The 25201-nt window shown below is 43.1% G+C and overlaps 1 protein-coding gene and 1 long non-coding RNA gene across 11 annotated transcripts in view; one reads left to right on the forward strand and one right to left on the reverse strand.

Moving 5' to 3' along the window:
- PLCL2 (phospholipase C like 2) overlaps positions 1-25201 on the reverse strand; it is a 140152-nt gene that overhangs the window by 94281 nt on the left and 20670 nt on the right. For 2 of the 10 annotated variants that reach the window (XM_083404676.1, XM_083404673.1), the window contains exon 5: positions 5005-5080. The exons of 3 other annotated variants lie outside the window; for them this stretch is intronic. The gene's annotated coding sequence lies outside the window, so the exon portion shown is untranslated. Of the gene's footprint in view, positions 1-2485; positions 3819-4676; positions 4721-5004; positions 5081-6633; positions 6676-25201 lie in introns of those variants that run through there. 5 more of the 10 variants (XM_083404679.1, XM_083404678.1, XM_083404671.1 and 2 more) reach the window with 5 other exon arrangements.
- On the forward strand, positions 6690-11080 carry LOC310660554. The gene is made up of 2 exons (XR_014503508.1): positions 6690-6931; positions 10749-11080. It is a non-coding gene; the product is annotated as an uncharacterized lncRNA (long non-coding RNA).

Raw genomic sequence — 25201 nt, forward strand, 5'->3', positions numbered from 1 at the left:
AGTTCTTTTCAGAAATTCTCATTAGGGCTGTTACTGGCACTTCACTTCTGTTTTCCTGTTCTTTCCCTTTGGCTCAGTGCCCATGTTATATTCCCTGCTATTCAGATGTTCTGTTTGATTACACCTGGCCGAGTAGTACTAACTGCTTGTCCCAATCTCTGATCCTTGAGATCAATCCATTACGTGCTGACCATGCAAGAACCCAAATACTAGAGGAGACCCTAAGCGTAGCTATATTTGTTGAGTCAATATTGAAGAGAATTCTTTTGTTTAAAACATAGACATCAGTTGGAGCCCTTGCGGAGCAGAAAAGTCAGTAAATATCAAGAATGTTTAACCAGATGTGAGAGAAGCGGCACAGTAACAACTTTCAAAACTAATACCATCAGAAACCATTTTCACAACTGGAAATTTAGGCACAAATTTTCTATCCGCTTTCCTATTTTATCGTCTTAGTTTTATTTCTACGCCGCCTTTCTATAGTTAAAACCATGCTCATGGTGGCTTAGAACACGAAAATGAATACATAATTACAAATATAGCAAAAGTAGTCATAAATAATAAAACACATCAAAAAGTACACAACCAAAACTGGAAAACTTCCACATAAATAATATCTAAAAAATAATCACAAAAAAATATCAATAACAGCAACACAACCCCCTAAACCAGTGCTTTCCAAACTGTGTGTCGCGACACGTTACTCTGTTGGCTGCAGTGTGTAGGTGTGTTGCACAAACGCTTCCCACGCTCCTCCCGGGGCCCGAAAGGGGTTAGTTTAATCTCTGGTTTGCTGGCAAAACTGAATTACTGTGTCGTGAAATGATGCATGTCTAAAAGGTGTGTCACCGACATAAAAAGTTTGGAAAGCTGTGCCCAAACAATTCCCCAGCCCAATAATCTGTTCAACAACTTCAACTTTTGTAGCGGGAGTCAGTCAGCCCTGACCTCCCAAGCCAGATGTCAAAAAGATCAACAAGAGAAGGGGCAGGTCTTCCAGGACTCACAGCCAAGATAGCTATGTATGACTGAATATGAATTACATAAGGCTGTAGCCCTATTTAGCCATGCTGACAAGCCCCAGTCCTCTTCTCAGCATATCATGGTCTCCGTCTTTACAGCTGTCCTTAGGTTAAAGCAGGGAATCTCTTGTACTTGTGAAGGCTCTATCCCGCTCCCTGCCCTGGTGATTTGTAACTCTGATTATGTGGAGTTCGCCATCGTGCATACATAATATACAATAATATTATTTATTATATTATATATTTATTACTTTGCTGAATGCATAAAGCTGAATGTTAAATGTGCTTAAGTTGCAGACTTACTGTATGTGCACAATAAAGAGTTCTACAGTGGTACCTCGGGTTACATACGCTTCAGGTTACAGACTCTGCTAACCCAGAAATAGTGCTTCAGATTAAGAACTTTGCTTCAGGATAAGAACAGAAATCGTGCTCCGGCGGCGCGGCAGCAGCAGGAGGCCCCATTAGCTAAAGTGGTGCTTCAGGTTAAGAACAGTTTCAGGTTAAGTACGGACCTCCGGAACAAATTAAGTACTTAACCCGAGCTACCACTGTAGTTGTGCTTTGTTATAAGTAGGATTGCTATGCCCCAACCCAGAAACTGCCACTTTTAAGAGCTCACACAGGTACCAATATTGTTTCCAAAGGTCTCCACAGTCCTCACCCAATCTACTACACTGCCTGCTGCAGTCACCATGCCTATAAGTGTGGCTCACAATGTGCAGCTTGATGGTGTTTTCCTCAACGTGCTCTACCTATGATGAAAGCTAGCTGCCAATAATATTGTTAGCTTTGGATAATTGACTTTATAGCAATTAATCCTTTAGAACAGCCTTCCCCCAAGCTGGAGTCCTCCAGATTGTGGACTCCAGTTCCCATTATCCCCATCTAGTATGGATGACAGTCAGGGATGATGGGAGTTGTAATACAAAACATGTAGATGGCCCCAGATTGGAGAAAACTGGTTTAAAGGGAGGTAAAGTGGAAGTAGGGGGTTGGGAAATGTGATCTGTATAAACCAATACACTTTTCAATAGTAAGTTATTAACAAAGCAAAACAAAATGGAGGAAGGGAAAAGCTGCTGCATACGGTTGTAAACCACATCCATAGGATTATCCAACACATGGGCACCAGAATGCAATGAACACACAATGGCAAGTTGTGAAATTAAAGGCCTTTGTGGCACTTGTCCCCAATCAACTTCTGGTGTGTACAAACATTAACTGTAAGTTTAACACTGCTGAAGACCAAGGAGCCATATTTTGGCCACAGGCTGCCTCTTCTGCATGGGTCAAAAGCTGGAGGGGGGGAAATGTTAGGTGGGGGACCTCAGGCTTTGCCTCTCTGCCTGTAGGAACTCACCCCAGACCACATCCATCACTAGCCCTGCTCCACATATTGCTTGAGTGCTTTTGCCCGGCTGGAATTTGTCCTTGAAACTGCAATGATGTTTCTTGCTTACCTGGTCAGAGGATGGAGATCTAGGTGTAGAAATCTCCAGCTTTGTGCGGCTGGTATGTAGCTCACTGTAGAAAGGTATGAGTCACATCTGTTGCTCCACCTACCACTAGCTTGCAGTCCTTGGACGTTTGCCCATGAAGGAATGCAGCCTTGAGGCTCAACAAGGTTCCCCGCCCCTACTTTAACAGAAGGCACGACTGACCAAGCCTGCTAATATTCCTCAGAACCTGACACAGGATTGCTCCTTCTAAAGAGTTCTCCTCAGTCTGTTTCCTCAGGATTCAGCAGAATCTCACTTCTCTCTATATTTGTTTACTTTGTTCTGCTGAGTAATCATCCACAAAGCCATATGGGTGATCTTCGGCCACCACTTCTTTAAGAAGTTCAACATCGGCTGCCAGTTTTGCTTCCAAGCATACTCCAAAGTACTGATTTTAACCTTTAAAGATCTAACTGGATTGGGACCATGATCCCTGAAGGCACTACTCCCTAACAAACTTAACATAAATTAAGTCCTTCAGAATGAGGCCTCTCTGTGCCCTCCTGATCCTTAGATATTTGTAGGGTGCCTTCCAGAGAGTGTTTGGAATTTGCTGTGTTTAGAATCCCCTCTCCTAGTTTTGCCTAACTTCGTCATTAACATCTTGTTCACCTGTGCTTTTCACACTGTGTGGTTTTACTCCTGCTGTTACTAATTTATTGATTTCGGGCAGCTTTTTTTAGATGGTATTTGCACTGTTGATTTTCATTTCTATCAGCCACCTTGAGCACTATTTTTAGGGGAAAGGCAGGATAGAAATGTCCTAAATAAATAAATCAATATCTGGCACATAGTTCATCTCTTAGTTCCTTCTCTGCACTAGTCACCATAGTGTACTTGGCTGCCTAGATATCAGATTAGTTTCTCTATTTTTTCCCTTCTATACAACGAAGCATTACACCAGGAGTAGCTAACATGGGGCCCTCCAGATGTTGTGGACGACAACTCCTATCATCCCCAGCCAGCATGGCGAATGGTTAGGGATGGGAGTTCTAGTCCACAACATCTGGCGGCAACTAGATTGGCTACCCTTAAAATACTTCAATTTCTCACTGACTCCACATCCTTAAAATAACAGTTTTTATTAAGTGTTACTGGGTTAAGACTTAGTCCTGTTACAAGAAATCCCAATGGGAACAAATTTACGCCTAATGCAAATGGTGACAAAAAGTGGTTCAGGTTTCTGTAAGTGTCCTGTTTCCCTACCCTCAGTTATATTAATACAGGGGTTGGCAACCTAAGGCCCATGGGCTGGTAGCGGCCCACGAGGCTGGTCTAACAGGCCCATGGCATCCCCTGCCACCCACTCTTACCAACACGGCATGGGGACTGACTTCTGGGTTGATGGCACCCGTGCGCATGCGCATGGGTGCTCCTCCAAGCCGGATGTGTGTCAGAAATAGCGTGTGCACACCTGTGCAGGGCGGAGAAGTACCCATAAGCATGAACACATGCTATTCCCAGCGCACTTCCAGGTCACAGGAGCACTGGAAATAGTGTGTGCGCACGCGCACGGGCGCTCCTCCAACCCGGAAGAGCTCACATGTGCACACGCTCTGGCCCATCCTCCAACGGACAGAGCGTTGACCGGCCCATCCTCTGATAATCCTCTGTTTTAATGCCTTCAGCTTGGGTGGAGGAAGAGGACTTCAGTTATGAACATGTCACAAGGGGAAAGGGTTAAATATGCCCTTTCCCTGTTGCTATCCTCAATAAATTCACAGCCCTACTCAATAGCTGCTTTGAAGCTTTAGAAAAGGCATTCAAGGATCTAAACCCAGGTCTCCTGCCTAATGGGAAATCTGGCACTCACACAATAGGAAGGAGACTAGTTAGACCAGTCTCCTGAAGCGGCAAAGTCCAGCATCAATCATATTGGCCTTATCTGCGCATCAGGGTACACTATTGTTAATTGCTCTTTTTCGGTCTGTTCTGCTCCACTCCACTACCAGTGAGAGCAAATAAACTACATTCACTGTGGGTTCTCAGCAAGCTATGCTCTGTAGCTAAGATTCTTTCTTAGCGTACTGATGATGGCATATTGGAACAAAATGTGCTACATTCCCTGGTTCATGGAACGTGAAGCCAGGGGTTGTGGTCTTACGCCCAATCCTCAGCATTTCCTCCCATATCCTCCTGACAAAGTATTTACCTTGTACGATGTGAAAGGTTCTGGGCGTGGGAGCTTCCTTTGGAATAGTGGAGAAGAGTGAAGAAGAATTTCCAGTTACCTAGCAACTGTTTATCCAGTGTGTTCTAGTTGTTATGCGAATGGAATGCCACTTAAGAATTACTGTAAATTAAATGGCATTTTTAATTATTCTCATTATTAACCACAACAGATATGGGGGCGGGGGGAAGAGAGCAGTGACTTTTCAAGTAATCTAAACTTAAGAGATCTAAGGAGAAGAAGAAAAAGTACCTTAGATGTCGGATGAGGGGCACTAAGTGCTACCAGTTACACAACTTCAAGCACTTACCTTGCAAAGAGCTGAAGTTGATGATAAAATGATGGGGTTCTCTTGTTTAGAAAAATTCAGTCCTCAGAAAGCTTGCCTGTTGGGAGAGGGAAGAGTCTGGCAACAGGTAACTCGGAGGACCGTGATGGGGCCAAATCTCCATCCAGAATGCTACCTCGTGCAACACAGCAAGGGTGTTTGCCGCCAAAGTGGTTATCATTTTGGCAGCAATCTTTCTTGTCATTAGGAGGTTTTGAGGCGTGCAGAGGAAGGCAATGATCAAGGGTCTGGAAACCAAGCCTTATGAGGAATAGTTGAAGGAATTGGGTATGTTTAGCCTGGGTAACAGGAGACTGAGAGGAGCTATGATAGCCATCTTCAAATATCTAAAGGGCTGTCACATGGAACTTCCTGTTCCGACTGTCTGAAATCAAATTGGTAATCCATTGGAAGAAAATCAAGGTGGATGTGCTTAGAGAGAATAACAACAACAAGAAGACACAGATAGAATTTAATTGTTGGATCTTGAAAGACTGACATTTCCCTTTGTTTGTAGAACAAAAAGTGCAATAGGATCTGCCTAGTCGCTAATCAAAATTTTAGAACAGTGTCTAAATATCTGTAATGTCCCTGTGGACTAAATGAATGACTAGTTATCAAATATCAGAAAGCCTGGTTCACGTGACATTGCCCACTCAACAACTAAAACTTCTTTCTCAAATCCATTTGAGTTGCATGTTCTTCCCTAGTCAAATTGTTGTCATATAATGTGTCAACAGTTGTGTTTTTTTTCAATATCTCCAGAGGCAGACAGAAAAACCTATTGCGTTTTGAGGGTGGAGGAAAATAACCGCCTACTTCTGCCAGGATTTTCAAAGTACGGAGGAGTAACAAATAATGGAAAATTAATTAATCACATGTTTGTACCTTATACTCAGCAACACAAAGTTGGCTTTTAGCATGTCAGACCATTGATCATACCTCAGAACCTTTTGCATGAAAAACATGAACTCTAACCACTCCTCCAATTTTATCAAAATAATTCTTCTTATTCCTGCTGCTCTAATAATGGTATACTTTGTAACATACACATCAAGTAAGACAAAAATAATTTAAACATAATTATTACCATTTATTGCCAACCTTTTACCCGCAAGGTCCCAGAGTGGCTTGCAACAATCAAAACACAGTATTAAAAATTAGTCTTCCTGCTGCTAAGAGTAATACTATTTTATTTCTTGCTTTCAGAAAGGGCATTCTATTACCCTCTGAGCAGATCATGTTCTGATCACAAAGTATTTCTGCAACTCAACAATAGTGGTGATGAAAAATATGCCCTCACTCCTTTACACAAAAGCTATTATATTTCAAAAGCAACTCAGTTCTCATGTTTACAGACTGTCTTGACCAAAGACCACAGCACAAGTATTGTGTTGTTGCAGACTGAATGCCATTTGTTTCCACAAAAACAAGCCCTCACCTTTTCCTCCCCGTTTCTAAATAAGAAAGATTTGAAACTCACAGGATTTGACATAGCAAGCTTTGCTACAAAACCTTAGCCATTTTGCAAGACAGGTGAGGTTCCCCTTTATGAACCATCATCAATAACCTGGACCACACTGTGCTGTGCCAGAACCAATCCAAACCTACCTTAAATGAAATGTCAGACTGCCTTTCTTCTGCTGCTCAGAGTGTTTGCTGCTAAGCTTTCTCTTTCTCTTTCTTCCTCTTGCCAGTCCTCTCCCCACCCCCCAGGTTGCTAGGCAACCAAATGATATGGCTGTGCATGCATGTCCAGCAATAACGAACACTGTGTGATAATTTTTTATTTGATTTCTTAAATGGAAAACAGGGGAATATCCTGGCAAAGTTTCACCTCCTAATGAGTAAGTTTCAGAAAGTTTAAGCTTCCAAATACACACCAACCAAGCCACAGAACTTTTAGACGGTGGAACACCTAAAATTACCAGCCTACTGTTATATAACCTTCATTGTTGTATTGAATGTTCCATGGACATTTCTTTGCTTATTTTAACTGCATGACAAACTCTCACCTGCTGAAATTTCTTCTTCTACACAGCTATTAAAGTTGCAGATACCCTGGTTTCTATTGGAACTGGACACACTCTCTCCTCCACCTTTTGTATCGGGGGGGGGGGGTAAACTTTTAAATACTAATAGGCAACATCCAGTCCACCCAAGCTTGAGCATTTGTAAGACTGCAACCCTATGCATGCTTGTTTGGAAATAGGCCCAAATTAAACACAGTGAGATTTACTTCCAAATAGGCAAGCACAGGATTAAACTAAGCATCCCATTTGTTTTAACGGCAGAGGTGCAAAGCACTAGCCTGAGCATTTACTATGTTTTACAAAGGTTCCTTCCCCTTGCCTCCAAGTGTCCCTGTTTTCCAGGGACCGTCCTGGAATTATGAAAATCATCCTGGCTTCTGATTTGATCCCAAAATGTCCCTACATTTCTCGCCACCGCCGAGCTTGGGGAGGTGGATGAGCTACCGTTTGTCCCTGCAGCTATGAAGGAGCACCTCATTGCATCTGTAATCAATAATATTGTGGCCATTTCGATCCCAAGCTGGTGTCATGTCATTTTTGCTACTTCTGCATCCCAGTGGCCCCCAGCCCGCTGCACATGAGCCTGCAAAGTTGTGTGGCTGTGTGCATGTCTCTGTGGGGGAGAGGGGTGGAAGGATGTGTGTACTTGAGTGTGAGCCTGCACATGCAAATCTTTGGGACCCTAACCAACTGCCCCTCCCTGTATTCAGCACCCCCAAATGGCTTAACCCTAATTCTACAACGGGAAATGTAAATCTACATTTCGTATTATACACTGGTATCTGCAGTGGATATATAATTTGTAGTGTGAACGTTAAAATTGTGATGTATTTTGTCTTTTATTGGCTTGCAAAACGTCAGGATTATATTATACAGTGTGGTAATAAAGAATTCTGTGACATTACACACACACACACGTTCCTCTGCTCCTTTCCTCAGCAATTGAGAAATCACTTCATCTCTGTGATGAAATTTCTCCCTCTTCCACCCCCATCCCAGACAGACAACCAATCTGTTAAAGTGGATGGCTACAGTGCCCTCCCTTGACTTAACAATGACTTAACAGATTGAGGGCTTTTTTATTTTATCAGGCTCCTCCACTAGGGGCTAGGTTATATTCAGAAATATCTGTTTGCAGCTCTGACAGGCTCTGACCCTATGTAATCTCTCTAAATATTTGTAGACTATATATCTGACAGTCCACTGTTAAGGCCAAATGGCTTCTTCCATTAATACAAATTATTACATTTAAAATAAACAGGAGACAGTTCATCCAGCATCTGATTTCTCTATTCATATAAACCTATGAAATGGCCACACTGAATCAGACCATGATCTTTCCAACGCAGTACTGTCTTCCAAGCAAGTGTCTTTCCAAGCTGTGATGAGACTTGGAAAGCACATCTTACAGCACTAAGCTACATTCATGAACTGGATACTTTGCTTTGTTAATGGTGTTTCACAGGCCAACCTGGGTCTTTGCCTTAATAATAACAATAGAGAGTTTCATCTGGCAGCAGGAGGAAACTAATGGTGGGGGGAAGTGAAATGAAATCTCAAACCTCTTAAGTTCCCACTCTCCAATTCTCAAACATAGTGCAGTTCTACAGCTCGGAACACAAGGATTCCTTGCGTATTTTTAGCCAATAATGGATCAACATTAACATTTTGGCTGGTACGGTAGATCCTTACCCAAACGTGATATTGCTTGCAACACCATGCAGTTGGCAGTAATACACAAAAGGGTCAATTCAAGTCATAGAGAATCATGTACCAGCAGGCAGCGTTCCCCATATGTCCCTCTGCTAGTAATGTGTTGCTACACTGGAGCTGTAGAACAAAGATGCAAGCATCTTCCAATGAGAAAATACTTTAAAAATCATCTTTTATAGAGGTTCACAACCTGGTGAAGGCATAGCTTGTGTACCTTTCCACTGATAGCACAAAAATGTATTATGTGTGGAAATAGTGTATTAACGTAACTGTACCTCACCAAAAACATGACATTCATGCAACCAAATGCCATATAGCTATCACAGTCCTGATCAATCATCCTATAATCTCACAAGAATTTGGAGAATTTAAGAAAAGCTCTGCTGGGTCAGTGATCCACCCAGTCCAGCACAGAATCCAGTTCTCATAGTGGCCAACCAGATGGGCCAACCATGGGAAACCTGCAAGCAGGACCTTGGCACAACAGTGCTCTTCTCACCTGCAATTCCCAGCTACTTGTATTCAGAAGCGTACAACCAGTAAAGGTAGAGCGTAACCATTGTGGCTAGTAACCAATGTTTGAGGAACAGAAAATTACTGTGGTCAACAGTCTCTGGCTTCTCTTGCATATGCTAGATCTTTGCATAGAAACGGCAGGCATAGATTTTGTGTATTTCAATAGAAGGGACATAAGATACCATCCTAGATCTGACTATTTGTCCCTCTATCCTAGTACAGCCTACTCTGGCTGGCAGTGGCTCCGGAGTCTCAGTTGTCTTCCCCATCAGTTTTTAACTGGAAATGCCAGGGATATTCTGGGATCTTTGTGTACAAAGCAGACATTCTACCACCAAGCTATGCTCCCTCCACCCCTACTGGAAATGCCAGTGATAAGCTGGGATCTTTTCATTCCATGGCCTGAGGATACCTGAGGCTTCTTTTGTGTATTGCCCACTTCCTCAATCAATTAAAAGTTCCAGGGGAAGTACTACCCAAGTATGGTTTCCTTTGGAAGTGAAACCACTGGAGACTTAGTACATGGTAGTAATATTTCCTTTATTTACAAATATACAAATAGAGTATTCACTAAGATAAGAAAAGAAGGCATCACATCTGCTATTCCATATTAAATTCCCAAGTGTAAGTTGGCTCCATCTATCCACCTCTTCTGAAAATGATAAATTTATCTCTCTTTCCCCTACACTTTTCTCTCACTTACACACACACCCTTCCATCTTCTTGTAGAGAAGTATGTTTCACCTTCTTCAAACTCTGATGGCTGTCTCCTTCAAAACACTCAAAAGAGGTCTGGCTGTCAGGATACTTTTTCCTAATCCGTTGTTTTTTTTAATTGACTAGAATAGCAATTTACCTAACAAAACAAGAAAGAGGTTCATTGCATCTTAAAGAGTAAGTAATATATTATGGCATCAGCTTTCCTGGATTACAGTCCACTCCATCAGATGCATGAAGTGTTATCCTGAGTTACAGATGGAGGCGGGATTGTAAACAGTGGGAGCTGTAATGCAGAAAATGCAGACAGCGACAATTACTTAATTAACAATGGTCACATTGGTAAATCAATTAACAGATGTAATGTGATAAAAATCCTTTCTCCTAGTTCAGTTTTTGAGTGAAGCAGTTGATGAACTGTAATTGAGCAGTTTCACAATGCAACCTCCCACTGAAGTTCTTTTGTTCGCTTAGCCACTAATAATAGCCTTACCCTCCATGAATTTATCTAATCTTCACTACATCGTGTGGAAGCAAATTCCATAATTTAGCTATGTGCTGTGTCAAGAAGCACTTCCTTTCATTTGTCTGGAAACTTCCAACATTCAGCTTCATTGGATGCTGGAAGATACATTTTCACTCTTTTGCAACCCCTCTGTCCCTTATTTCCATTTAAGAGTTAGGAAGCAGAAGAGAGTTGGAAATGAAATTGTGCCCTAACCCTATGATGCTTTTTTCCTTTTATAGGACAAATTCAAGGGCAGGAAGTTGGTTGTTGATGGCTCTTACTCATAATAGCCAAAGATGGAACCATAATATTCAAAGGAAGCATACTTCTTACTTCAAGATACCAGGGACCAGCAGCAGAGGACGGGCTATCAGCATTGTATTCCATTCGTGGGGTTTTCAAATACACTTTGAGAAATGCAATGTAGAAATAGATGGACTGTGGTCTAAGTCTCCCCACAGTTAGGGAGGATTTCCTAACTATGCAGAGCATTTACTCTAGACTTGTCCTTTTTTTAAAAAAATCACAGGGCACTGAGGTTCTAGCTAAATATATACACAAAAGGAGACCATGTATGCTTGAAGTGTGACATTTTTTCTGATCACCACTGCTAACCAAGCACAACTGAGACACAGAAGTGAATTGCAATCAAATGAAGAGCTGCTTAGATTATTATGAGGAAGCAGCCTGGTAGACCACTCCTGCGCATGTGATTGAAGGTCCATTTTTTGATGGCATCAATCAAATATTATTGTGAACTTCCAGCTGGGCTTCACACAATCATTAATGGCAGAGTTGAGTCAATAAGGTCATGAAAAAAACTCTTGTTGTGAAATGCTGTTATTCCTAAGCAAATATTTGGGTGGTGGACATCTAACGTTTGAAGGCTATATTTCTTGCTTTTGCATTCTGCATAGGGCAAACAGGTTAGTCTCTACCTAAAAGAATGGGCACAGATCTGACAGCAGAAATGGCAATATATTCAGAAACCAATAGGGTTTTCAACTTCCCAGCTTATTCTGCTACTGACTTTAAAGTGTCTGTACAAAGGGACTTCAAAGGGAGACTGTACTGCGAAAGTGCTCAATTATAATTCATTAAGAGGTTCATTGCTGTTATCTGTGAACTGAATAGGGTAAAAGGGTTTTTGTTACACCACCAGTGTTAATTGGCTTACTAATCCCAGTATATCTGCATTAGCAACAATAGCTGTTTTGTGAATGACCACTGTTAATCACATAATTATGGAAATTTGCCTACCAAACCACCTAATTTAACTTGCACCTTTGTTAATATAAAAAATATGCAGTTTGTCTTTATTCTTGTTTTCTACCTACCAAGGAATCTGTGTGTTTCACCTAAGGTTGGAGAGAGATTTGGGTAACAGCAGCTTCTTCCATTTCCAGAGATGGGAAAAGTTGTGTATTCCACCTTCCCAAAAGGCTTTGGTGTAGCCAAAGACCCGCAAAGCACCTATAACACATCATTTGAATGTCTGCTACATTCCTCCTTCTTAAGACTATTACAAGATACAGACGCATGGCTTTGCCACCAGCTAATTCCCCCACACTCTCCTTCTCTCCCCATTTGCTTGGTTTATCATCTAGCCTGATGAAGCGTTCTGGAAAACTCAAAAGCTTGCGCACTGTTTTGTTGCATTTATGCTTGTTCCCTTTCCTTGTGAACTCGCTATTTATAATCCCCTCCACTGACTATATAACTGTGGCAGTGTAGTATAGTATAGTGGCTAGTGTACTGGACTAGGACTGGGGAGACCCAGGTTCAGATCCCCACTCAGCCATGAACTCACTAGGTTACCTTGGGCCAGTTGGCTGAACTTCACATGGTTGTTGTGAGGATAAAAATGGGGAAGGCGAGAACTGTGTGTGCCAGCCTTGAGCTGCTTGGAGGAAAGGCAGCATAAAAATGTAAACAAACACATAGTGCATCAGATGAAGTGGACTGCAGACCTTGAAAACTCATGTTACAATAAATGTGTCTTTAAGATGACAGAATAACTGTTTTTGCTGCAACAAATTAAGACAGTTACCCTCTGCAAATGACTGTTTCCTGTTTTTTGTTGTTTTTTTAAATGCTTCAGAACCAAGTATGTATATTTTTAGTGCACTCGGGACACAGAAGCCAATGATGTCCCAACACAGAAAGCTTTTAACCTGCACAGTAGAAATGAATGCAGAGTCCACCTGTGAGTTGGACATGTGTGTTACAACCCACATACGGTATGTAAAGGTGCAATACAGGCCAGCAGATAACCTGACACATGGACAAGCTTATGTGGGGCAATGTGGTCCTTTTGTTACCCAGCTCCCAATCTCTATAGGGCTTTCATCATCAAGCCCATTGCTTTGAGTTCAGAAATGAAATGGCAGCCAGTGCAGCTGTTTTAAAACCAGGGAGATAGTTTCCATTGCCTGGTCCCAATTTGTAGCCCAGCAGTTACACAATTTTGGAGTAACAACAGCTTCCAAGCACTCTTCAAAGGTAGTCCCGCCTATAGCAGAGTTGCAGCAATCTGATCTGAAGGTTAAAGGTAAAGGTAAAGGTACCCCTGCCCGTACGGGCCAGTCTTGACAGACTCTAGGGTTGTGTGCCCATCTCACTCAAAGAGGCCGGGGGCCAGCGCTGTCCGAAGACACTTCCGGGTCACGTGGCCAGCGTGACATCGCTGCTCTGGCGAGCCAGAGCCACACACGGAAACGCCGTTTACCTTCCCGCTAGTAAGCGGTCCCTATTTATCTACTTGCACCCAGGGGTGCTTTCGAACTGCTAGGTTGGCAGGCGCTGGGACCGAACAGCGGGAGCGCACCCCGCCACGGGGATTCGAACCGCCGACCTTTCGATCGGCAAGCCCTAGGCACTGAGGCTTTAACCCACAGCGCCACCCGCGTCCCTGGTAATCTGAAGGTTACCAGATACTTATGACCAGGCTGCTTCTGTCCAGGAGGGGTCGCATTTGGCACACCAGCACCATCTGGTGGAATCTGCTGTATGCTGCAGGTGCCACTTGGGCCTCTAGTATCATAAGTGAAATATGTTTAACTGTTGTTTGCCCCATAAAACACAGCTGCTGTGCTTCCTGTTACTTGCTGGGGACAGTGGGTATGCAAATGTTGCAGGACCCTATTGGACAGTGCCTATGACATCACTGGCAGGCATGTCATTAATCCCTCCTTTGTCCTATTCACACAATCTTGAACTGCTTGTTTATTTTAACTTCTCCACTTCCTCAAACACTATGCAGCTGCATATGGTACTAAAAACAGAGCTTCCCTCTTGAGTTAGGCTACCCTGTGTGGTGCAGTTAATTCCACTTTATGAGGGTAGAGGTATTGGGTCACATGGCAAGCAGGTGCTACGAGGAGGACATAGAAGGCTGTGTCTGGCTGGAAGTTGGCAACCCTACAGTGTAAGGATTTTTGTTTTTAGAAAACAGGAGCTGAGTCAGTCTTGAGAGTGTTGCTTTTCAATTTCTTGCACTTAAGCAAGAAATGATGGAGATCATGCCACACAGCAGGTTGTCAAATCTTTTATCACACCACCTGAGGCCTCAGAAGACAAGTCTTCAATACATCCTTGCTGCCAGAACTATAGCTGATCTTTAGAAATCCAGCAACCATCTACCACATTTATCACTTTTTATTCTCTTTCCTATATAGATGAGATAAAATTTGTAAGAAATGTTCAAGCAGTTGGTAGAGATAAGCAACAGGAAAATTTATTGAGCTAAGTGGTGACCTAAGCATCTTTTCAGTGCTGGAACACACATTTCTCTTGAGAGGGAGTGTGTGTGTGTGTGTGTGTGTGTGTGTGTATTTAAAGAAAGCCACATCTGTACAGATATTCCCCTGGCAATAGCCTATGCCCTGTTTACCTTCCCCATGTTACCTGTGCTCTGGATATTGTATTGCTATCTTTGAAATAGTGTTTGGCTGTCAATGACTATGATAAAAGACATTGGGTAATTATCAATGTAAGTTTTACTCAGAGCAGACCCATTGAAATTCATGAGCATGGCTAAATTTCAATGGGTCTACTCTGATTAAAATTTAATTGAATACCATCCTCAACAAATGCATTTGGAACATAAAAAATTCCTTCCAGTAGCACCTTAGAGACCCACTAAGTTTGTTTATTGGTATGAGCTTCCGTGTGAATGCACACTTCTTCAGATACACTGAAACAGAAGTTAGAGGGTGTTGTTGTTGTTGTTTAGTCGTTTAGGCGTGTCCAACTCTTCGTGACCCCATGGACCAGAGCACGCCAGGTACTCCTGTCTTCCACTGCCTCCTGCAGTTTGGTCAGACTCATGTTTGTGGCTTTGAGAACACTGTCCAACCATCTCATCCTCTGTCGTCCCCTACTCCTTTTGCCCTCAATCTTTCCCAACATCAGGGTCTTTTCCAGGGAGTCTTCTCTTCTCATGAGGTGGCCAAAGTATTGGTGCCTCAGCTTCATGATCTGTCCTTCCAGTGAGCACTCAGGGCTGATTTCCTTAAGAATGGATGCGTTTGATCTTCTTGCAGTCCATGGAACTCTCAAGAGTCTCCTCCAGCACCATAATTCAAAAGCATCAATTCTTCGGCGATCAGCCTTCTTTATGGTCCAGCTCTCACTTCCATACATCACTACTGGGAAAACCATGGCTTTAACTATACGGACCTTTGTTGGCAAGGTAAGTTAGAGGGTGGGGAGGGGTATTACTCAGAAGGGTGGTGGGAATGGGTGATTAGCTGATAGGTGTGGTAAACCTGTTGACGACTGTTAACGACTGCAATTGGTCTTACAGGAAAAAGCAAGGGGTGAGATGGCTAAAAATAGCTTTATCATGTATAATGAGATAAGAATCCAATGTCTCTATTCAGACCAGGTCTCTCCATGGTTTTAAGTTTGGTAATAAGTTGCAATTCAGCAACTTCTCTTTCCAGTCTATTTCTGAAATTCTTTTGTAAGAAGACAGCTACTTTGAGATCTTAGAATAGAATCATAGAGTTGGAAGAGACCACAAGGGCCATCGAGTCCAACCCCCTGCCAAGCAGGAAACACCATCAGAGCACTCCTGACATATGGTTGTCAAGCCTCTGCTTAAAGACCTCCAAAGAAGGAGACTCCACCACACTCCTTGGCAGCAAATTCCACTGTCCAACAGCTCTTACTGTCAGGAAGTTCTTCCTAATGTTTAGGTGGAATCTTCTTTCTTGTAGTTTGGATCCATTGCTCCGTGTCCGCTTCTCTGGAGCAGCAGAAAACAACCTTTCTCCCTCCTCCTCTATGTGACATCCTTTTATATATTTGAACATGGCTATCATATCTTGTATAGAATGTCCTGGGAGACTGAAGTGTTCTCCTACTGGTTTCTCTGTCTTGTGATTCCCGATATCAGATTTCTGTCCATTTATCCTTTGGCGTAGGGTTTGGCTTGTTTGTCCAATATAGAGGGCTGAAGGGCACTGTTGGCATTTGATGGCATACAGAATGTTAGAAGATGAGCAATTAAATAGTCCTGAGATGGTATGTTTGATATTGTTCGGGCCAGTAATAGTGTTGTCCGGGTATATGTGGCAGCAAAGTTGGCATCTGGGTTTATTGCAGGCTCTGATACCAGTGTCCATGTTAAGTCTGGTTGTTGTATTATTGTGGGTGAGGAGTTGTTTAAGATTGGGTGGCTGTTTGTAGGCAATGAAAGGTCTTCCTCCCAGAGCTTGAGAAAGAGAACTGTCATTGTCTAGGAGAGGTTGTAGATATCTGATGATGCGTTGAACTGTTTTAACTTGGAAGCTGTATATGATTACTAGTGGTGTTCTGTTATTTTCTTTTTTGGGTCTGTCTTGCAGCAGTCTGGCTCTGTTGACTGGGTATTCGTCTGGCTCTGTTGATCTGTTGTTTAACTTCATCAGGTGGATATTTTAGTTCTTAAAAGGTTTGCTGTAGATCTCTTAGGTGAGAGTCTCTGTCTGTAGAGTTGGAACAGATGCGGCTGTAACGTAGGGCCTGGCTATATACAATGGATTGTTTGGTATGTTTGGGATGGTAGCTAGAAGTAGGTAGAGGAAGGCATGCTTGGCAAATCCACACCGTGATCAACTCCCGCCCGGGAACCAATGTCCCCCCTGTGGAAGGACATGCAGGTCTAGAATTGGCCTCCACAGTCACTTACGGACTCATGGTTAAAACCGTGTTTATGGAAGACAATCTTACTCGGCTACGAAAGAAGAAGAAGAAGAAGAAGAAGAAGAAGAAGAAGAAGAAGAAGAAGAAGAAGAAGATGATACAGACTCATGGCTTTGCCACCAGCTAACTCCGCCACCCCCCTTCTCTCCCTATTTACCTGGTTTATCATCCAGCCTGATGAAGCATTCTGGAGAACTCAAAAGCTTGTTCCCTTTCCTTGTGAACTTGCTATTTATAACTCCCTCCACCAACTATGTAACTGTGGCAGGGTAGTGTAGTGGCTATATGATCTGAAGATACAAATATACATCTGTTTCATCTGAGCTATAACAGAAAAAGATAATTTGTCTAATTTAGCAGGTTTTGGTCGTTCCTATTGTTAAATAATTCGGGGTCATAATCTCTTACTGCAAATCATCTAGCAACCTAGGAGATCAAGATCTGTCCTCTGCTGTCCTAGGCAAAGCACCAAGAACAGTGTAGTGAGTGCTGTAATTGAGAGACACATTCCTACAGTAAATGGAAGGGATAGGGATGGGGTTATAGAGATGATCCCTGGAAGAACAAAGGCTCTGAACATCAGGGAGGAAGGTGAATGCTCCATAATGACTGCATGGCGAGGCCCAGGCCAAAGCCCGCAGGAGAACCGGCCCAGATCCGACGAAGGGGACAAATGGAGGTCACTCTCCCAGCCACTCCTCGGTTTAAATGGCAAGTGGCCACGCCCCCCAGCTAACCCGATGGTCAGCAGGGGGCGTGATGCGGCTGGGTGTCCTATTGACATGGGCAGCATCCCTCTGCCCACCCCCGGTCACTGGGAAGTCCCGGAACTCCTCCCCCAGAAAAGGGGAGCTGTTCTCCAAGAACCTTTCTGAAAAGACTGCCACAGGGAAAGGAACTGTATGGTAAAGACTCACATTAGGGCGATATGCTGGGAACATCTAATCTTCGGAACATTTATCATAAATGACAGTTGGGCTAATGTTTTTGAGTGTTTGTTGTTGCTTCTAGTTGGGAGGAAAAGGGAGATGCAGTGATTGCTGGCATTTAGAGACACTTCATTAATTTAGAGGTTATCTCTAGCGAAAGAGCCAGTCGCAAGAGGAGCTCCAATGTAAGTTGTTTGTATATCTATCGGGCAATGAAATATTATATTAACTTATTCATGTGAGTAAACCCCTAAGCAGAACATTTCAGCACAGGCAGGAATTCTTGTTTTCTACATATGCAACCACATTTGCAGGTCCACCCGCCCATGAGGCAAGGTGAGGAGAGTAAAGTGCCAGCCTATAGCACAGCATCTTGGAGCCTTAAGTGTGTAAATACTTCCCCAGTTATTTTACTCATATTAGTCTAATTGAAATCAATTAGGTGAATCACTACAAGAAAAACAGCTCCTACAGCTATCTATCTGCTGGATTAAGCTCTCAGGTACATTCTAATGAAAGCCACTGACTATATGAGTCACCAGTAGGAGCACTAAAAGGTTTGATATGGAAAATAGTAAGAAGGTGGTGTAGAGTGGTCTGCCTCTCTTGGGAATATCTGAATACATGGCAGGGTAGAAATTCATTCATAGAGCCAGTTAGAACCTGCCATAAGCAGAGAATTTTTCCAGCCTTTCTACTGCAATTAGGAAGTTTTCAGGAATGTCTTATTTGCTCTTTCACTATTACAGGTGGGGAACCTCTGGTCCGTCGGCCAGATTTGACATGTCAGGCTTCTTCATTTGACCCACAAGGCTGCTTTCCCCAAAGCATGCCTACCTGCTTAACACCCAATTTTCCAGAGTTCTAAAAAAGCTACTACAGATGTAAAAGGCCCCTTGCTGGAGATGTTCATCTGAAGAAGCTAGCATTTCTGCACCATTCACATAGCAGATGAGAGCTATGGGAAATCTAAATTTCCGAGCAAAAGGTGCCCATGGCTGAAGGCAGCTGAACCTTCACCTACCTTACCTTGCCACTCTGTCCTTTACTTCCCAATCTGGCTCCCAATATTGCAGCTAGGCTAGGAGTTGATAGTTGCACAGAAGAGGGACTTTTAACCAGTGCAGACAGCACCATCTGTCTATTAGGGATACAGTGGTACCTCGGGTTACATACGCTTCAGGTTACATATGCTTCAGATTACAGACTCCGCTAACCCAGAAATAGTACCTGGGGTTAAGAACTTTGCTTCAGGATGAGAAGAGAAATCATGCTCCGGCGGCACAGCAGCAGCGGGAGGCCCCATTAGCTAAAGTGGTGTTTCAGGTTAAGAACAGTTAAGAACGGACCTCCAGAACGAATTAAGTACTTAACCCGAGGTACCACTGTACTGAAATCTCATCCTTGTTTGCATCTGGTCCCCCTAGGGAACATCCTCAGAGCAGGAGCCCTGACTCTCCCCAACTGGAGCTAGACAGGCAACAGTTTTCAGATGAGGGGAGGCTTTGTCAACTCTAGTTTCTTTTAATGGGGGAGCTGTGTGTGTGTGCAGTCTTCTGGAGACCATGGCAGTGCAGCCAACCTAATATCAACCAACATCAAACTGTATATAAAGCAACCCTTTACATCTTAAATGATGTTCTGGATAGAGAGGAGGATGTTACAGCACCACCAATGGAGGGGCAAGAAGCAGCTGTGTTGCCACCAATGGGGGGAAGAGCAGTGACAAGGATGTAATGTTTCGCAATCAACAGCTGCCTATGCCCCATGGTGCCGCTGGGTCTTTAATCTTTATTTTATGATTTGTTTCTTCCATTCTATGCCCTTTGGACCCTGCAAACTCATTTATAGAAAATCAGTACGATCAAAATGAAAAAACAAACATTAGGAGCAAATAAAGCAAAGCACATGCAGGATTCTGGCCAAATCACACCCATTCCATTTGGCTGGGAAGCTTAGCTTACTGATGAATGCCACTTTACATTATTTCAGTGTAATAGCAGAGAAAGGGGAGAATGCAAGAATTAACTGGGAGTGAGAGAGCCCACGGGGAGATAAATTCACCAAATGAAATGTGGTTTTTGTACCCACATTGGTCACTGTTGTGTACAGTGTTGAGAACAAGTGCCTTGCTTTTTCTTTTACCAAGGCTGTGTCAAGGCATTGCTTTGTCTCTTGACTGTGTTGGAAATGAAGCCACTGGACTGGAAGTCACCGAATATGGCTTTTCCTAATTTTTCTTCTCACAGATTATCAGATCTTGATGTTTTGAGTCTAAAGTATGTCAGACTCTAGGAAAGGATAGAGGGGGTTGACTGGCCAAGAATTGAACTAACTTTTGAATGGAGGCCTAGGTACATTGTTTCCAGCATCTGTGTGGCCAACATTACAATAACCTACATTATTTATTATTTAATCGATCAACCTGTATACTGAACACACACTGTTCCCAGTGATGCATTTACAGTGGTGCCTCGCAAGACGAAAAGAATCCGTTCCGCAAGTCTTTTCGTCTTGCGGTTTTTTCGTCTTGCGAAGCAAGCCCATTAGCGGAGTAGCGCTATTAGCGCTATTGGCAGTTTAAGGGCTAAAAACGGCTTTTTAAGGCTTAAGGGATTAGCTGTTTTGCTGCTAAAATGCTTTTAGCAGCTTAGCGCTTCAGAAAAAGGGGTTTTGGAGCGAAAAAACCCCTCATAAATTTTCGTCAATTTTCGTCTTGCGAAGCAAGCCCATAGGGAAATTCGTCTTGCGAAGCGCCTCTGCAAACGGAAAACCATTTCGTCTCGCGGGTTTTCCGTCTTGCGGGGCACCACTGTATAATCTGTGTTCACGTTATCCAAAATACATGCCACCTGTACTGTGTTATACTACTGTCTGATGTATTGTTTCTCAACCCAGCCTCCCACTGATTAGAGTCCTTAAGCCTTTCCTAATTCATGTCTAGCCAAGGTGTGAACACCTTTGCATAGGGTAAATACATCCCCGTCTATGACCCCTGGTGTGTATACAACAGAAATGAACTGATGCCCTGCTGATGTGAACAGCTGTTGGGGGGGTCAGCTGTGAAAGGGGGGGGCAAATTCACTGCACTGGTAACATGAACATCCCTCTTTAGACAAAATACAGGTCACATAGAAACGATAATTCTAGGCTTGATCAGGACTGCGGGGTCATGACAAGGAACTTTTGGAAGATGGGGGGACATAGTAACAGCTATCCAGTAAATAACTTATGTTTCAGCATAATGGAAATGTTGATTACCATGCCAATGATAGACATCAGGTGCATTACTCACTGTTGCCGCCAATTGTGTTAACTTGATACATCCCACAGAAAGACAATTCCTAATTTCAGAGGGCAGTGTGCAATGTGAAGGGGGAGTCTATGTTTCTGCATTCTTTAAGATTAGATAAAAACAGCTTTGTTTCACTATTCTGCAGCACCCCTCTTAAATTATTATTTAAAGCAGAGAAGTGACATACACAAACCTAACATACCAAGTACCCACATTTTGAGATGTAAGATTAACTGGAATGCAGATTCCTATCTCAAGTTATGGTTTTGAAAAATAAGCCTCATCATGGGAATTTGCTCCTGCCTAGCTCTTTATTTTGCTTGCTTTCTGCTGAAATATGCAAACTGGGCATGGGAATTGTTCATGAAACTGATCTAGTGTTCCATGCGGGATCTTTTAACATTGGACGGTAAAACTACAATCTCTCAACCACCCCAAGTAAATCCTAAAGAGGTTAAAAGTGCAGAGGCCATTGGGGAAGGATCATAGCTCAGTGGTTGTGCATTGGCTTTGCATGAAGAAAATCTCAGCTCCAAACTTGGCATTCAGAAGATATCAGCTTCAATCCCTGGCATTCTAGGTGGGGCTGAAATCCTGAAGAGTGACTGCCAGTCAGTGTAGGCAATACTGTGCTAGATGGACCAATGGTCTGCTTAGGTATAAGGCAGCTTCCTGTGTGAATCAAATTGTTTAGTACCTGTTAAGAGTCTTGCCATGTTCATGCTTATACAGCCCTGTCTCTAGGGGGTGTAGGACTGGGGCAAATAACACTATGTACCCTCTTCCATTGCTCCCACATCCTCGTATCTGCACTGTCCTTCCGATGGTAGTGGCAGTGGCAGTTCCTTCCCACCTACTATTCATTGCTTTAGCAGCAACCTTGCTGGTGAGGTCCTCTATTTCCACATCCTCCCTCCCAGGCTCCCTCTAGGAAGGGATGGTTTGAGAGAGCCTTGTCAAATGGGAGGGAGGCAACAGGGCTGCCAGCCATGGCCACCAGTACCAGCCACAGTGTGCCCTACAGAACAGGGTCCAAGGCTTATTTGCCTCCCTGAAGATAGCCCTAGGCCTCTGTATCCAAAATGACCCATTGAGAAGAGTGAGGAATCAGCAAACTGCCATTAACCCCCAAGAACACAAAAAATACATATACTGGGGGGAAATAACTACCCCCCAACTCCCATATCAACTTGTGCTGAGTCAAATGACTTCCCCCAAAGAATCCTTGGAACTGCAGTTTGTTAAGTGTACTGGAAATCGTACCTCTGTGAGGGGTAAGCTACACTTCCCAGGATTCTCTGGAGTAAGTAATGTGCTTTAAATATATGGTGTGTATGAAGCACTAAGAGAGAGAAAACTGACAACTGAATATGAGGGAAGGATAGAATTTAGAAGGTGGAACAGGAGGACACACACACACACACACACACACACACACACTCTGTAGGGACAACCATTGCCTGGATGTCACTACCTGGTTCATACTGAAAAACTATGTCCCAAGGGACAGAAATGAGAGCCACCCACACATATCAGTGGAGAAACCCAATATTTTAATGCAGCTGGAGGTGGACACACTTGTGCCCAACTCCCCCTCCCCCTGAGGCTTCCAACTTTTTTCTAACTCAGTTTTTATTTAGTATGATTTAAAACAAAAACAATCTTGCCAATCCAAATTCCAGACAACGCAGCTAACTGACCTCAAATAGCAGGTTGGAAGTGGCTGTTGCTTGGATAGACTTGGAAGCTGCTTAGAAGTAGTTTATGACAGTCCTGCAGTATAGTTCATGAAGGCTTGCAAGAACCCTGCCATGTTGTCCAGAGGTATTGGACCCTATTTATTGCAGGTTGGGCTGAAGTTGAGAGAAGTTGTGTTTACAACAAACCTGCAGGGTTATCTACTGTGTTTATCCCCACCACTGTAGGCTGGGCTGAGAGAGTAGTATACAACAACCCTGCAATGTCTTCTTCTATACCTTTACCTCATGTAGGAGTGCTGTGTTGAGTGTAGCTTACAGATGCCCAGCAACATGGTCCACTTAAATTGCCACTTCAGACACACTTCCTGGCCAAATCAAGCACTTAATTGCATGGGATAGCCTCTTGAGCAGGGACTCGGTCCTCTGATGCTAATTTTTGTTTTCCCAACATCCTCATCCAAAGGCTGTGTTAACTGATACAGATGTGCTCTACTGCTCAGTTCTGCTCAGGTAATGGACACAGTCCTGCTCTACTCATATCTGCAATGGTGGTATCTAAAACTCTTTCTTATGTGACCTGGAGGCAACCTCAGCAGCCTCCTTTGGATTATGTCTATACCTTTTATGGCAAATAGAATCAGAATCACTGCACAAATAAAGGTCATAAAGATCAGTGGCAAACCTTCTAAATTAGCTGGAGATCAAAGTAATGAGATCATAAATGATGTCGTAAGTCATAAAAGATCACAAAACAACTCCAGAGCTACAAATATGCTATAAACATAATAACACGCTCACACTCACAATGCACTCTATTCTGAGCACACTTCATGCCTATAAGGCACTGTACTGTAGTAAGAAAGCACATTCACACAGAGGTAATGGCAACCTGTTGCTCAAAGTGACATAAAATCTGTCCTAATCTGAATGTCTAAAGTATTAAAACTTTATACTTCTTACATGCATGTTATATAATGTCAACTACACAGGTCTGTTACTTTTTTCTTTTTCTTTTTTTGAATCAAGAAAGGTAAAAGTAAGGATAAAAGGACCCCTGGATAGTTAAGTCCAATCAAAGGCGACTATGGGGTGTGATGCTCATCTCGCTTTTAGGCCAAGAGAGCCGGCGTTTGTCCACAGACAGTTTTCTGGGTCTTGTGGCCAGCATGACTAAACTACTTCTGGCGCAACGGAACACCGTGACGGAAACCAGAGCACACAGAAACGTCATTTACCTTCCCACCACAGCGGTACCTATTTATCTACTTGCACTGACATACTTTCAAACTGCTAGCCTGATAGAAACTGGGACAGAGCAACGGGAGCTCACCCCATCACACGGATTGGAACCACTGACCTTCCGTCCGGCAACCCCAAGAGGCTCAGTGGTTTAGCCCACAGCACCACCCGCATCACTTTTAGGAATCAATAAAACACAGTTGTCAAATCTGGTGGATGACATCATTTGCGCATTACTTCAGGAGAGGGAAGACTTTAAGCTTTTCAGATCAAATTTGTGTTTTTTTCCTATAACGCCAAGATCTACTAGAGCCATGGACAAAAGACATGCAGTTAGAATTAAAGAATACAGTGTCTCTGAACCTAGGAATTTGTTGTTGGTACTATAAATGAATTGAACACAGAGTATTTTCACATTAAAGTCCACTTCTCATGAATTTTCTCCATTTCAGCTGCCAAATTTGGATAGGAAAATTTTGTTGTCACTACCATCAAGTAAGGAGGAGCCAGAAACACTTGCTGTCTACTGCACATCACTCATGGTTACACCAGTAGATATTGATCTATTTTCTCCCACACATCCCTGCTCTACACAACAGGCGAACTTGTAAACACGGATGGTATGAAAGCAGATTAAAACAACAACCTTGAACTTACTGCAGAAACAGCCTGGCAATTACTCATTTTCCCCATCCCATGACCTTTTTCCTTCATGCATCCAGCTGCAGAAAGGATAAAATGTTAAGAGCCCTGAAAGATACCCAACACCATCCACTGTATCATTCTGACACTGAAGTGATCCTCTTGAGACCAATTATTCTGTCATCAGAGCCAGTTGCATAGGACAGAACAGCAAGCTGAGTTGGTCCAATGAGTTCAGCCCCTTATCTTGCAGCCCTCAGTGTGCTATTGGCAATGGATCAGTAATACATGTTAAATACCAGTAACAGTTGTGGGGGAGCTGAAGAGTTAAATTCCAGGAAATGGTTTTTTGTTTTCATCACAGTAGCTGAAGACTGGCATGTTTTGTGGGGAAGGAGTCTCTTAACATTCTGCTTAAAATAGAAACCATTTCAACGAGGGGGTTTAGCTCTTTAGTTACTATTTCCGCTTATGAATCTATTTTGAGGAACCCAGTAATCTGAAACTCCATGTGGGGGAATGCACTGATATAAGAGAAGGCAGCAAGACTGGGGGTTAAATGAGTTTTAGATCATGCTAGTAGCAGCAGCAACTGCTTCATTTCTTCCCTTGCTAGCCCCTGAGAGGGGCACCTGCTCAAAAAAGGGGGCGACTCCTTGTGCAGTTTTTCAAGGAGAATTTCTTTTGGTGGAGTAAAA

The sequence above is a fragment of the Podarcis tiliguerta genome (genome assembly GCF_965153285.1).
Source record: "Podarcis tiliguerta genome assembly, chromosome: 12".
NCBI classification, from domain to species: Eukaryota; Metazoa; Chordata; class Lepidosauria; order Squamata; family Lacertidae; genus Podarcis; species Podarcis tiliguerta.